We start from the raw sequence: 16,520 nt of genomic DNA, 5'->3' as shown, positions 1-16,520 counted from the left end.
TGTAGTGTGGAAGGGGAATGTGGAGTTGGGGGGTCGTCATTGTGGTGGAGATTGTTCTATATATGTGTGTTTGCAAGGTGAGTGAGGTGTGGATTCAGGTTAGAGGGAGTGGTCTAATAAAAAAGGTTGATCTGTGGGTTATTTGGCAGGATGAGGGACTGCAAGTGGTGTCTGGTTATGTGAGTTGCTAATTGTGATGAGGAGTTGAGTGGAAGTAGATTATTGGAGAAATAGGGATAATTTTGGTGGGGTATAGTGAACGTTCGGACGTATGCCTGGTAGGGTAAGAGCACTATGTTAGGGGTGTGGTATCAAAGCCCCTGAGAGCGGCTTAGTGAAGGTGGAGGGGTGGTGAAGTGGGAGTTGTTAAGCATGAAGGGTTGAATGATGTGTTTATGGGGAGTCTGTTGACATTTTAGTGGGCGAGTCGGCGCATTAAGCAGGACTGGGAATATGTGGTCAAATTATGAAATGTATATGTGGACTGAATCAGAATCTTACCATAATTATAGATGGCGATAGTGATAGATCCATTGAATAGTGATGGGGGAGAAATTGGAAGCTTGCAACCATGAGGAATGCTGGTAGAAGGTATCACATTGAGTTTGTTGTGGAAGACATCCGACCAGGACTCAGTGTTAGGGGTAAAGATGAGTCTGTTTTAAGCTTCCCATATCGTCCACAGTGATATTGATCAGCAAAGAGGGTGTCTGAAATTTTTTCCAGAGTATTATATTTACATTTTTCCTCTACATTTTTGGAGAGAGTAGATATGATCTTAAATGAGATGATTTCAGCTTAGTAGATATTGCAATGTTAGCAACACAACTGTGGCTGACCAAGGTTTCGCACTATAAATTTCAATATCGCATAGTCAGTATGACATTGCGCACATTAACATCCGGAGCTGGCCACAGAAAGCTCCACTGTCAAGACAGAAATCGAGTTTTATAAAGAAGGATGGTGCACCAGAATTAGCAGTCCAAAAAAGCTGTTGTATTTATGAAAAAATGTCCTTTATTGTTTTCAATCTTTAAAAAGGCCTCAGCCAACGCGTTTCGTTCCCATACGAACTTCATCAGGGTTGTAAAAGCACAAACAAAACCACTAAGTACATAGACATACAAGACATATTATAATCATATATATATACAAGTATATACAGAGTCTATATAAACAATTACATAAACATAAAAATATTCAAATCTGTAGAACCTTTGATAATACATTATGTTGCAAAAAAGGCCATGTAGTCATACAGGGATCCAAATCCCTAAAGGAAAAGGGGAGGGGGAAAGGGAGGAGATGGCAATCATATTGTGATGTCTCAAAATAGATAGTTAAGAAAAACTACCTATAAATCAAAAAAAGAGAAATAAATAAATAAGAGATCAAAAGTAGAACAAAGACAGGGGAAAGCGTGGGAGAAAAACTCAAAGAGTTGTCATCCCCTTTCTCTGGGTATTTCTTGTTATAAGACCCAATCTATCATGTCAAATTTACTATGATCTACCATCAGGATCATATTAACTTTCTTGATATCCAATTTTATGTTAAGTCGGGCAAAATAGAAACTACTCTCTTTAGAAAAGATACTGCATGCAATGCGGTACTTCACGCTACTAGCGCACACCCCAAATCAGTGGTAAACAACATCCCCTTCGGGGAAATGACCAGAATTAGATGTAACTGTAGTGAGGAGTTGACGTTTAGCACCCATATCAAGGACACTGTTGAAAGGTTCTCTAGAAGGGGTTATGAGTGTTCCACCCTGGAAAAGGCTGAAAAAATAATTTATAATATCCCCAGGGAAGTAACACTCCAAGACAAACCCAAAAGAGACAGTGGGAACCAAAAGGCCAGATTTATCACCCAATATAACAGACACAGCGGAGACATTTTTAATGCATTTCGCAAACATTGGTATCTGTTGACTGAAATACCTGGTCTAAAGGAGTCAGTTGACATTAAACCCTCCATAACATACAGGAAGGGTAAGACACTGAGGAACACTCTGTGTCCGAGTTATGTGACAACTACCAAGAATGATGGGAACTGGTTGCCGTTGAAACCAAAGGGTTTTTACACTTGTGGGTCATGCATTGTTTGTCCAATGGGTAAGAATAAAATGCATAAGTTCAATTACAATACGGACAAAATTTACAATATTGACCATTTCATGAACTGCAATACCACACATGTAGTTTATGTACTAGGCTGTAGGTGTGGGATTATCTATGTTGGTAGCACGATCCGCTGTCTAAAAGTGAGAATGCAGGAACATAGACGTGCGATCAAAACTAAAGATTCTAGATACCCAATTACTGAACACTACATGAAGGAACATCCAGATGACCTATCTTTTTGGTTTCATGGCATTGACCATGTCCCAGCTCCTCTAAGAGGTGGTAATAGGGAGCTTCTATTGAGACAAAGAGAATCTAGGTGGATATGTAACCTAAGGGCAATTGAGCTAGGACACAACACTGATGGGGAGATGCACTTCTTTCTTGATTAGAAAAGGGAGAAATGTGCATGTTCAATGAGTATTTGAAAGCCTGACCCCACAGGTAGACCTTATAGATTTATACTAGATCTCCTTTGAAAATTGCTGTCTGATTTTGCAATGAATATTGCAATGAATATATTAATTTGTGTTCCTATCATGTTCTGTATTGTAAATAATTATTACGCAATGGGGATAAGTGACGTGTTGGGTTTTGTGCAAATTTGCTCCAACTACTTCATCTATAAATGAGCTAATGTCGAGCAATCTCCACCCAAAATGTATAGTCTGTATATATTGTTGTCCGGGGATATATGTTGCTTCTTGTTTTATTTCCCTCCCTTTATTACGTCTTTCTTTCTTCTTTTCTCTCTTGTTTCTTTTTGCTTTTCCCCTTCCCCTCTTTTTACACTGAAATACGCTATTTCATTGGCCACACATGGCTATATGTACACTCCGTCAGTTGAGGTAAACACCGAAATGAACTAGCTTATGTAAAAAAGCGGCGACTGTTGAAAATGGCAATGTATATGCACATAAGCGGCGTTCATTTGTGTTCACTGTACCCCTTGTTGTAAGCAGAACGGATATCGTGAAACACTGACTGTGTTATCCCGCCAGCATAGACCCATGCACACACGTACACGACAGCCATTTTAGGCACCATGGCCTCTCTGCCCGTTTGTTAAACCCCCGGCACCCCTCCCCGCGCGCACTGCTCATGCATCGGCCATAAAACCCTCTCCCTCTGCGTGACCCTGCTAAAGAAGTAACACTCCTGCTTGACCCACACCCCCCCATTTCCTCCCAAGAACACCCTTCCCCTCAGCTGACGAGCCCCCCCCCCCCAGCTGCACTTGGCCTTTCGACCCGGTCCCAAGTCCTAAGACCAAGCCTCGTGGATGTACACCCCCCCCTTTTCTTCCTGCCCAGCATAATAAAACCGTGATACACCAACCGAAGTGCCCGATCTTATCGCCTGCCCAACCTTTGATCTGATCATCCCCTCCTGCCCTCGTGTCCTGTAGGAATGTCCGGCTGAGAGATCACAATCTCTTGTTACATTTAGGAGGGGAGGATGACATCTGAGCAACTGGTATGGGAATAGGCCTGAAGCTGGGATTCCAAGCATGCTTTTTCCTACTTCAAAGCGTCTTTATTGCAATAAGGAATGTTTGTGCATCATAAACATGTGTATAAAAGACGAAGCCTCAGAGAAACTTGTTAGAGCACCTCCTGAAGACACTATGCGAGTGTCCGAAATGACAGGCTCTCCTCATGAGAAATAAAACTCTGTTCTTGTTTTCCTGCTTCCAGCGCCCGTCTCTTTATTTGGTAATTGTTCAAGATGGGAACTAAGAGGCGTCCTGCGCCAGCAGCCTGGGCATCAGGTGCGATATGGCTGACTTTTCCACAATTGGCGCCCAACGCGGGGCCCATCAGCGACATAAGGTCCGGTAAGAGAGGTCCAGACGATGGGGTGAACATCTAAACGATTGGAGTATACCTGCCTTGAGAGGGCCCTCGTCCGGCTGCCGATTTAATGAACTTCACCGATTCCGAACGGACCTCTCTCAAGTGACCTACTGTCCTGACTGGAATCCCACAGGAATGCTGCGGTAAAAACATGGAGAAAGAGAACGATTGGGCGCTGGGAAAGGGAAGGCGAAGAATTGCCCACACGGTCCGGTCCGGGTAAGGTTAAGTAGGACGTCTTTACGTCCGATTGGTAGGATGGCTTTATCCATCTGATTGAGATTGATTGTACTTGAAGTATTGGTTCTCTTTGAGACATTTTCTATTTGCAAACAGTGATGAATAGGAACGTTTCTCTCTCTTTGCAAATAGTAAAGGATAGGTAATGCAGACGTTTGTCCCCCATTGTAATCCGTCATGCCTATCTTTCTCCCCACTGATTGTTTGTTATCGATTTTTATCGATTATTGCTCTTTGAGATATTCCCTGTCTACAAACAGGGAAGAATAGAAATATTCTGCCCCCCTTTGCAGATGGTGAAGGATAGGTAATGCAGATTTTTGTCCCCTATTGTAATCCGTCATGCCTATTTTTCTCCCCACTGATTGATTGATTACTTGGACATTTTATTGTTCAAGGAATAGTTCGTTCGAGGCATTCCCTGTTTGCAAATAACGTAGAAAAGAAATATTCTGTCTAATCTTTGCAAGTAGTGAAGGGTAGGTAATGTGGACCTTTGTCCCCCATTGTAATCTCTCGTGCCTATCTACTCCCCACTGATTGGTAAACTAGTTCCACCCGGACCATTTATTAGAGGTAGGTCATCTGGCTCGACCGGAGGGCACCCCTAATAAAAAGGACATATGCAACAATAACGAAGTAATCACCGTATCCTGTTAACAGAAACTTTAGCATGAAACACGCTAGAAAGGAAAAAAAAAAAAAAAAAAAGAAAGAAATAAGAAAGCAAAATCAGTAGGCCACTGATGAGTTTTTGATTTCGCTACAAATAGGAAAACGTTAGAAATAGCTCACGATAAAACACACGATTTCGCTAGAAATAAGAAACGTTAGAAATAAGCCCGTAATAAGAAACATGAAAATGGTGAGAGAAGCCAAGCTTGACATCGCGACGGCCACGAGGCAACTAGGCTTCGCCACCCCTCACTGCTCCAAACATGTCTGTCCCACCGCCTGCCACGCCCCAATAACGGTAACATGAGAAAGATACAAGTCAGCAGATACCTACCCCCATTCTGGAAACTCCCGAAGTGCAACAGGTCCGCGGCTACGCCCCTCCGGAAGACGAGATCTTCGGCACGTGTAGGGCGAGTCCTGCTGCCAGCCGTCGGCCGGGGAGGTCGTCGCATAAGGTGGGCCAGAAGAGGAGCCGAGGCCGACGGGATCCGGGCGTCCGCTCCTCTTCTTTCTTCAATAATGGCTGCGACAACACGGGGGGGATGTCTTGCTCATGCCATCGACCCCCCCCTCGTATCTCCTGGTCCAGCCCCGGCTTGGTATGAGCTTCCTGTTCGGCCCTGAAGCGGCGCCTTGCAGGCCACCGGGGGGGGGATGTCTTGCCTATGCCTCCGACCCTCCCCCCCCTCTCATCGCCTGGTCCGGCCATCATGAATGTTAACGCCGAGAAAAACGGCATGGGGTGCGCTGGGAGGGAGAGGCGGCGCGAACGAGCCTCTCCCACCTCCCCAGGTGGAGGCCCCCAGTGGCACCCCCAACGCTCCACTCACCCGACAAGAGTTCGGCCACTCTTGTGATGCAGTGACTGCTGGAACTCGTAAAATGGCGGTCGACCCTGCAGGAGCGGGCCCGGCGTGAAGGGATGGCCCGGTTGCTTGTTAATTAAGAAATGAGTCCCACAATCAGAAGTGTTCTCCTCGACTTTGAAGATTCTATAAGAGCCACGGGGGCCCCCGACCCCTGCAGACACCCCCGATGGGGAATGACTGCCATGATTGCCCGCGGAACGATGAAAATGTAGCCGCGAGACGTCGGCGCTCCCATGCTGGCGCCAGCCTCAGTTTGAATGACTAAAATCCTGCAGACTACAGTTCGGATCAGTTCCGATGAAAACCCAGTATGACCCGGTAGAAAAATTGTTGCCTCCCTCCCCCTTTTGACTGATGGTTCATACCGCCGATCCTTTCTGTTGCCCTTTAACGGAACTTTTGGACTGCCGAAAAAGGCTCTGGGCCAACCACGAGTTGGTGGAGATTTTTACTATGCCTGGATCTGCCTGGCTGCACCCAAAATGGCGCCGGTACAAATGAGACTTTCAACTCCTTGTTGTACCCCGATTGCTCAGCCTTGGTGTCATGACATATGTATGCAGTTTTTAAAAAAACAATGAATTGATATGGGACGGGTACTGATTATGTGTTCGGACAATGAATTGACATGAGATGGGTACTGATTGAACATTCGGACAATGAATTGTTGTTAAGTTTTGGCGCATCATGATTATTGAAAGTTCGAATTTCAACACTTATGATACTCGCTCACACTGAAGTTTCGATACGATTTTATTTCACTTATCGCACTTTTTATTATGAAATCAACGACCACCGACTCCATTAGGTTTTCCACTAATAAGTATCCCCACATGTACAGTTCCAGCCTGCTCCGTGGCCGGCCCACGGGGTTGTAGGCCCGTATTTGTGCACCGACATTCTTATTAAAGATTTTTGGAAAAAGCAAACGTAGTTGTCACGTGTAGATTGGTAAGTTTCGAATAAATGACCACTATTTCCGATATAACTAAAATACAGGTGAAATGGCTCAGCTCAATTAGTTAAGGGTTAAAAAGTATAGTACGCAGAAATATTGCAAATATGAACGGTCCAGGTTTTTGTTGTATGTGTTTTTCATTTTTGTACAGCCTAAAGCAACCGCTAAAGATCCTGGTATTTAGCCTATACTTTATATGCTACCTGTATCAGGAAAGTTGTTTTAAAATGCCCCTATGTCGCCCCGAAGGAGTGCCACCTGACCCCCCCTAGTACGAACGACAACGACCCCGTACCACTGTAGGTTATCCCTTTTCCTCAAAGGAGAGCACGAGCTCACCCCCCCACTTTGCACCGACTGCCCTTTGTTCTGACCCCCCCCCCTGCACACGATCCGTAATACCACACCTGGGTGACCTATGCTATCCACAGGCTTCCGATAATCATCTCTCCCACACTAAACGGTCCACCTGGGCTTAAACGCCAAGTTGGTAGGGACTGCATCCCGTGGAGATGGGCCGAGTATGTAGTAAGTAAAAGCCTTTTTGGGTTTATGCGCGCTAATGTGTTTTTAAATGCTGCCCCCGCCCCCCCCTCCTTTTTCCCTCTTTCTGCAGGTCACATCGGAACGTCGATTAAAGTACAAAAAAAAATGGTGATCTAGCGGACGAAGAGATGGGAAAAAGGGGTTCGATTATGGTGCCTACACACGACGAGCAAACAATGACTAATTCTCTCCCTGAACTTAGCGCTTGGGAGGACAGCCTGAAGCGGAAACTACAAAATATGACTTCGCTCGGCACCCCGAATAATACAACCAAGAATGACGTGCACTAATGAATAAATTCCTACGTTTAACTAAATAGGGAAAGTTTAAGGAATATTCCGAGGTGAGGTTTACCCAAGTACCCTCCGCTTGGAGGACTAGGAATGTTGCCAGTGTTTAAAATCTACTACCTCCTTTTCGCACCCTCATAGACATGAAACTCAAAGCTGCCCCATTGTTCTCCCAACTGACACCCACTGTTGCCTCAGCCCACCGTGAGCATTAGCCCGACCAGGTTAGTTCTTGACCAATTGCCAAAAGGCGTAAGTGTGTGCAACCAAAGCCACCAGTGAAGGCAGCCGACGATAAAAGAGAAGAAAAAGGTAAAAAGAGCTTAGGATGCTAAGGATGCGCAGCATACAGGAAGGGATCATTTTGGCCAATAACTGTTCTATGTTTTGTCTTGGATTTTTGTGTATAATACCAATAACTGTTCTATGTTTTGTCTTGGATTTTTGTATATAATACATGTACTGTCCCCCCCGTCTGAGTTTGTGTGTACGTAATGTATGGATCTACGTCGTCCCTCTGCCTGTGTTTCCGTATTACTTGACCCCTGCTGTTCTGTGTTGTGTGCGCACTAATTTGGCCTATTATTGTACACATCTCTCTCTCTCTCTCTCTCTCTCTCTCTCTCTCTCTCTTCTCTCTCTCTCTCTCTCTCTCTCTCTCTCTCTCCATGTCATACGTGTACCGAATGGTTCGTTTAGAGTGCGGACGACTCTCTCTCTCTGAGGGTCCCCCTGTTCCCTCCTCCCTTGTGTGGTAACGTTGTGCCCCACCGGCACAAACCTAATTGGGTCTCTTCGAACACAAAGGTGTTCGGCAAAATTGACAGGAACTAAAACGATTGTAACTTGCCATATTACTACCTCTCCTTTCTGCAAAACGATAGAACCCGAGTTGGTAATGAAAGAACGGACAGGTAAGACGACTGATGTCCCCTAATCTGGCCTTTTTATAGGGGGACTATAACGTCAATGGTCTTCTGTTTTTCAGTTCGTTAGAAATGCAATCCCCAATGCCCAGATTGCCTTACCCCTCTGCACTTAAGTGCGGATGTCCAAAGCGTCCTCGCTTCTCCCGATTGACCCCAGCTCCCTGTCCAAAGCGTCCTCGCTTCTCCCGATTGACCCCAGCTCCCTGTCCAAAGCGTCCTCGCTTCTCCCGATTGACCCCAGCTCCATATCAGCTATCCCCGAAGCGTAATTGATGACCTTGATTAACCGTCGCTCCCCAAGAAAAGCATGTTTAACCTCTGCCCCCCTCTCATGATGATAGCCCCCCTGCTTGCAAGAGTTAGCCGACCCCGAAGTGAAATGTAAGATAGTCAGTACTTGGGTTAAAAAAAAAAAGGGCGAGTCTCTACCTAAGGACTCGATTTCGAGTTTGATAGAATAAACTGTCGATGGGAGTCCGATTTCTCTCCACGTACGTCACGAATGAACGCCAAATAGGCTTACGAATTCAGTGGAAATGCCCTCCTACATACTCCATAAGTGATGACTTCTGACTGTGACCGATGAACCTATCCCCCACCTACTTAGGATTGGGGACGGAATTGAGATGTATAAATGTCTTCTCCTGCCAGTTTTCTAAAACTTGTTTTGTACCCATTCAAAGATACAATCACCGAGGAGAGGAGCTGGATGTGACGCACAGCCTGGCCACAGATCATGAAGCACGTGTGACCTCAACCAAAGGTGGAGTCGCAGAGCAACGAGACGCGGGACGAGGCACCACTCTCAAACTCGGCAGATGAAGGAATGAAGGGCTGCCTTGAAGCCCTCGATTTGCTGACCCACTCGTGCCTGAAGTCCCCGTCCCTTTTGAGCCCGACTGATGGGCCTGCCTGCTCGTTGTCCTTTGCTCCTTTGGTCCCTTGGTGTGTTCAAAGATCTGATCCCACTCCGCCCTCTCTTCCCTCGATTATTCAACAACATCACCCTTTTCGCATAACTTTTGACTCAGAAAAGAAGAGCAGCATTCAGATAGAATAAGGTTTTGCCACGGAAGAAGAAAGACACGCAGGTGCCCAGCATGAGGCACCCCAAAGAAGATCAGTTAGGAAACAGGACTGTGATCTAACAGCAGAGGACTGATCGCACCCTGCAACGCGTAAGGATGAATACGAGCTGGACCTATAGCTCCACCGCCGGTGCTCAACAGCGCCAACGAAAGAAGACGGACTACCAGAGCCTACCAGTGATGGCTCGCTGTTAAAAAGACATTGTGACGAAGACCCCCCTTCCTGAACTTTCTGCCCACCCCTTGACTAAATTGCTTGTATCAAACTGAATTCCTCCCTCAACCATTTTTGTATTGCTTTCAAAAATGTTTCATCGGTCACTCATGTATTTAGTTTTCCAAAAGTCTCTTATAGCACTGACAAGACCCGAAGGTATCAGAGCACTTTTTACTGTATGTTGATGTCACCGGAGAGAAAGTCAGAACCTGATTCTATAATGTGTCGGAACCTTTTTCTTGATTGACCCCGACTAAGTATTATGCCGATCTCTAGACTTGTATGAATAACCCGACAAATGTAAATTCCTACGTACCGCATTCCGCCAATCGTATCGACTGTATATGGTTACACGCAATCTGCTAGTATTGACAAACGCTATTTCATTGGCCACACATGGCTATATGTACACTCCGTCAGTTGAGGTAAACACCGAAATGAACTAGCTTATGTAAAAAAGCGGCGACTGTTGAAAATGGCAATGTATATGCACATAAGCGGCGTTCATTTGTGTTCACTGTACCCCTTGTTGTAAGCAGAACGGATATCGTGAAACACTGACTGTGTTATCCCGCCAGCATAGACCCATGCACACACGTACACGACAGCCATTTTAGGCACCATGGCCTCTCTGCCCGTTTGTTAAACCCCCGGCACCCCTCCCCGCGCGCACTGCTCATGCATCGGCCATAAAACCCTCTCCCTCTGCGTGACCCTGCTCTAGAAGTAACACTCCTGCTTGACCCACACCCCCCCATTTCCTCCCAAGAACACCCTTCTCCTCAGCTGACGAGCCCCCCCCTCCCCCCAGCTGCACTTGGCCTTTCGACCCGGTCCCAAGTCCTAAGACCAAGCCTCGTGGATGTACACCCCCCCCTTTTCTTCCTGCCCAGCATAACAAAACCGTGATACACCAACCGAAGTGCCCGATCTTATCGCCTGCCCAACCTTTGATCTGATCATCCCCTCCTGCCCTCGTGTCCTGTAGGAATGTCCGGCTGAGAGATCACAATTTCTTGTTACATTTAGGAGGGGAGGATGACATCTGAGCAACTGGTATGGGAATAGGCCTGAAGCTGGGATTGCAAGCATGCTTTTTCCTACTTCAAAGCGTCTTTATTGCAATAAGGAATGTTTGTGCATCATAAACTTGTGTATAAAAGACGAAGCCTCAGAGAAACTTGTTAGAGCACCTCCTGAAGACACTATGCAAGTGTCCGAAATGACAGGCTCTCCTCATGAGAAATAAAACTCTGTTCTTGTTTTCCTGCTTCCAGCGCCCGTCTCTTTATTTGGTAATTGTTCAAGATGGGAACTAAGAGGCGTCCTGCGCCAGCAGCCTGGGCATCAGGTGCGATATGGGCTGACTTTTCCACACGTGGAGTGGCAAAACTCTGCAAACTCCACCAGCAGAGTGGAGTTTACCATCCACTGGCGGAGCGGAGATTACCGCCCACCCCTACTATGGGCCCTCATAGGCTCTCAATAATTTGCACAATCAAGATGGCTGCCACCTGGTAGTAGGACCTGTTCAATGTTTGTGGGCTCTCCCTTCCCCATGTAGCATCAAGGAGGCAGTAATTAGAGCAATCTCGTTTGAATCATCTTTCTACAACAATGTAGCATTAGGGTGACAAATACCAAAACAAGAAAATGATAGATGGAATGCTTGAATTAATCTCATCCACTGGCGATTGCTTGTGCCACAACCCAACCTGGGTCTGCCCCTGAACTGGAACACAGCATCCTAGGACCAGTTTCACCCTAATGAGGGCTCTTTAGCCAGGTTTATCTTGGTTCCAGGGGCAGAGTGAGCCTGGGATCCAAGTCTGGGCATACCTGGTATACTTAGTGCGGCAAATGCAAAAACTGCAAGGTGATGGCAGTTCAGGCTGGACTGTTCCTACTGGAGCAGGGTCAAAACTGATTTGCATATAGCTGGGGACAAACTGAGGTGGCATGGTGTGCAAAATTACTCTGGATTGGGATGCGGCCGACTGATTACCAGTGGCTGATATTAATTCAAGCATTCCATCAATCACTGTTTTGTCTACTTATTGTGTCTCTCCAGGTGTGATCGGTATGCCCAGAAGTGGGTCAAGTGCACACTGTGTTACTGGAACCATGCTGTACCCAGCTGATGAGCCCATTAATAGGGTGAAACCAGTCCTGGGATGCTTGTGGTCTGGTTCAGGGGCGTCCTGGCTTGGCAATACAGGCTGAACTGTTGCTATTGGAACAGGGTCAAGACTGATTTGCATGTAGCTGGGTCCAAACTGAGGTGGCATGGTGTGCAAAATAATGATGGCTTGGAATGTGGCCCAAGTGATTACCAGTGGTGATATTAATTCAAGCATTTCATCAATCACTATTTCGTATACTTATCATGTAGCATCAGAGAGGCAGTGTTCAGAGAGATCTTCTATGGGTCCTGTTTCTATGTCCTTAGTCTCTCAACAATTTGCAGGGTTAAGATGGCTGTCGCCCTGGGAGAAGTTTTGTTTCAATGTGGGTGGCCTCTCCATTACCCATGTAGCATCTGGAACGCAGTGATTAGAGAGATATAATTTGAGTCCAGTTTCTATGACTTTGGACTCCAAGCAATCTAGAGGAATCAAAGATAGCTGCTTCCCCTCACAGAGGGGATGGGCTGATACACATCAGGATGGATGAGAGAACAGGCTAGGAGTGGTGCTTTGCAGAGGGTATGCAAAGCAGTGTCAAGGTGAGCCCCAAAGGTCTCCTACCTGGATGCCCCACTGGTGGTACCTTGCATTAGGATGAGGAGGATGGGATCCAGAGAGGAACAGCCCCTTTAAGGTAAGCAGAGGGTCGAAGTTCCAGACTGGGCTTGGGGGAGGAATTTGTTGGTCTGTCTCCTCGTGCTGTGGGCTGGTAATCTTCTGATTAATTGAGGAATACAAGTCAGCACTTGCTGATGGGGCGGTGGGATGTGCCTGGTACTGGTTGAAGGCTGCTAGTGGGTGGGTGAAGTCAGACCCAAGTCATTGAGTTAACGGAACAGTCTCCATCCTGTTGCTCATCTTGCAGCTAAAGGCTGCAGACAAGTGACAGCAGAATTTCACTGAGGTCTGCGTCAGACAACGAGTTCCACCTGCTGTCACTCTTGGGCTCCGAACCTTGGGCAGCAGCTTGACCTGTCTGATTCAGCTTCACAGAACTCTCACATGACAAGACCTTAGTAATGAAAGTTCCTTTTATGGTGCAACCCACGGGTCCTGCTGGGTCTGTCATTATCTCTTAAGAAAGCACAAAGGGGGAGGAGGAGTCCATTAGATTTTTCCATAAGTTTGTAATGATTTGCTCATTATTATTTTTCCACAACTGAATCCAGTCCTTGGAAAGACAGGAGTCACTGCAGTCAAGTGCTTATTTGTGCGGGTCCTTTATGGGCAGGTAGGCATGTCACCAAATCACCAAATCATTGGTGAGAAGGGTGAAACACTTCTTCATACTGCCACATTAAAGGAGGATGGACAGCCTAATTTAGAGCTTCCAACTTCAGATACCCCTCTTTTCCACTAAGATAGCTCCATCTGCCACAGCGGAAGATCCCTCTAGGGAAACATTTCTGTGATCACAACTCCACCAAGCTTATTCAACTTGGTGAATTGCATACATGAAACGGGCCACCAAAGTTTGGTTATGTTTCCAGTTCGACATTAAAAGTGTTCCACATGTGCTGAGAGCTTTCTCCCAGCACATGAGGCACATTTTAAGGGTTTTCTGTTAAAGACCACTATGGTTTACCTGGTGGTCCTCTATATATATTGGCTCTGCCAAAAATGGTGGAATACAGATTGACATACATTGGGAGGTTGGACTGATGCCATTTTGGGCAGTGGCAACCTGGTGACATTCCAAATGTTAAAACTAATGTGAAGAACACTTTCCCCACACTCCACTTGATGAGGGGAAGGTCAGATTTAGAAGGATGATAAATCCTTTGTTTTTTGGCAGATGTACCCCTACTATCAATCAATCAATCAATCAATCAAACAGGGAATTGTAAGCGCACTACTCACCCCTGAGGTTCTCTAGGGGCTGGGTTGGGGTCAGCCGTTCCGTGCAGCCGAAGAGCCAGGTCTTGTGAGTCTTCCTGAAGGTGTCCAGAGAGGGGGTGCATCTGATGTTGATTGGGAGCTCGTTCCAGGTCTTGGCCGTGATATAGGAGAAGGGCCTTCCCCCTGCTTTGGCTCTATGAATGCGTTCTGGGTTCCGATGTTGTGCAGGCATTTGTAGGCGTGGGTGAGTATTTTGAAAGTGACTCTCTTCTCGACGGGGAGCTTCCGTAGGTGTTGGCTAATGTGCTCATGTTGAGGGATACCAAAGACTAATCTGGCGTCAGTGTTCTGTATTATCTGGAGTTTGCGGAGTACAGACCGGTTTATGCTGGCGTAGAGGGCGCTTCCATAGTCGAGCCTGCTGGTAATGAGTGCGTGGGTGACCGTCTTCCTTGACTCGGGGGGATCCATTTGAAAGTCTTATAGAGGATGCAAGGTTGTTGAAGCAGCTGGAGGCAGAGGCGTTGACCTGTAGGTTCATGGAGAGGGAGGAGTTGAGTACGATGCTGAGGCTTCTGGCGTGGTCCGTGGGGGTCAGTGGTCTGCTGAGGGTGGAGGGCCACCAGGTGTTGTTCAATGCCGATGGGGTGATTCCGAGGACTAGGACTTCTGTCTTCTCTGAGTTGAGCATAAGGCAGCTATTGCTCATCCAGGCAGCGATTTCCTACATTCCTTCCTGGAAGTTGAGTTTGGTGGTGGTGGGGTCCTAGGTGAGGGAGAGGATGAGCTGGGTGTCATCGGCATAGGATGCTATACTATACTGAGGCCGTGCTGTTGGACGATGGAAGCGAGGGGGGCCATGTAGATGTTGAAGAGGGTTGGGCTGAGTGATGATCCCTATAGGACTCTGCAGTTAATTTTCGTGGGTTGCTATAGGAAGGGTGGCCGTCTGATCCTTTGCTTCTGCCGGTGAGGAATGATCGGATCCAGTCGAGGGCGGTTCCTTGTATGCCGGCGTTGTGCAGTCTGGTTGCCAGTATGCGGTGGGAGACCGTGGTGAATGCTGCTGACAGGTCGAGTAGAATCAGGGCTGCGATGTGGCCTTGGTCGAAGATGGTCATGGATGTCGTCTGTGGCGGCGAGTAGGGTGGTCTCGGTGCTGTGGTTGCTGCGGAATCTGGATTGAGAAGTATTGAGGACGGCGTTGTTGTCGATGTACCTTGTCAGTTCTGCGTTGACGGTCTTCTCAGCGACTTTCGCAGCAAATGGGAGGAGCGAGATGGGTCTGTAGTTCTTGAGGTCCGTCGGGTCTGCTGAGGGTTTCTTGAGCAGGGGTCTGACTTCTGCGCGTTTCCAATTGTCAGGGAAGGTGCCGGTCTTGAAGGTGGTGTTGATGGTGTGTTGTAGTTAGGATGCTATGGTGGTTCACCTCTAAATCAAGCCCTGGCTCTGACCTTATATGGACAGATTAAAGGATGAGTTGAGATTTTCTTTATTAAATGAGATCATGGCATTAACAGGATCAAACAACCAGAATTGTATCTGAAAAGCAACACATTACATCATTTTGTATAAGTGCTCAATTTGCCTTAAGCTATTCAACTTCACCCATTCGGAGAGATCAACATCTGACATTTATCCAAAATCCTCACTATCGCTAGGGCATTTTTTGAGATTCATAAAATTAACAGAAGACTTAGGGCCTAATTCCGAGTTGCACAGTATTGGTTGGGTGGCAAATGCTAATGCGATATGTACGTAACTGTGCGATAATCCCATGCTGCCAGTAGTGTGCAATTATGAGTTAAAACCCATGCAATAAATTTAGTGATCATTAAGCCATACAGGATTCCCAATTCAGTGAGTCGAGGGTATACACCTACCACCTGCTCTGACTAGGTGGTAAATATATACTACAAACTCTGTGTGGGGTGAAGATTGAGGGAAGGGGGTGTGGAGAGTGGGGGAGGGAAGGGGAAGATAAGTTGTGGCATGCAGGGTGAGTGATTATTTGCTTCCAATCTCTAGAAAAAAGTATGGAGAAGGGTTAGCTACTGCAGTACAAAAGCTCCTGCATTTTCCCAGGTGGAATTACCACTTGGAAAAATTGGGCGCCTTGTATCAACACCTTGGAAAACTGGATCTGGGAACACTGATCCACTCAAATCAGAAGGGGTGGAATTCCATACAGGAATTCTGCTCTGCCTGACACATAATCAAGGCCTTATTGGCATGGAAGGTAAGACACTGCAGCATTTCCTTTTCAGAGGTCATAAATTACGTTTTTCTCTTACAAAAACTAGTTTTGAAGAATTATTGAACACCTAGTGGATGCAATGGATTTGAAAATGTGATCAGAGTCATCAGTTTTTTAATTACAATTTTATAAACAATTACAATGTTATTCTGGACGAAGGAATTTGTTGTATTTTTATAACTTAACATATTCATGGATGTTATTAAATGGTATACACTTTTATAAAGTTTATAATTTTATAACTAAACATATTCATGGATGTTATTACATGGTTATTGTGTCATGTGGAGACTGTAAAACAAGATGCATAGAGAATCAATACAAAAAAAAACTTTAAGCATAAAGGAAGGAAGAGAGAACAGTTTTCCGAAAATCCAGTGCATATTTGTTCCCCAGATCAAGATGAAAATGAACAACAAGTAGATGGAGAGGCCCAACTGA

The sequence above is a fragment of the Lissotriton helveticus genome, chromosome 4_1 (genome assembly GCF_964261635.1).
Source record: "Lissotriton helveticus chromosome 4_1, aLisHel1.1, whole genome shotgun sequence".
In the NCBI taxonomy this organism is placed as follows: Eukaryota; Metazoa; Chordata; class Amphibia; order Caudata; family Salamandridae; genus Lissotriton; species Lissotriton helveticus.
The sequence above is the reverse complement of the archived record's forward strand: the minus strand, read 5'-3'. Positions refer to the sequence as shown.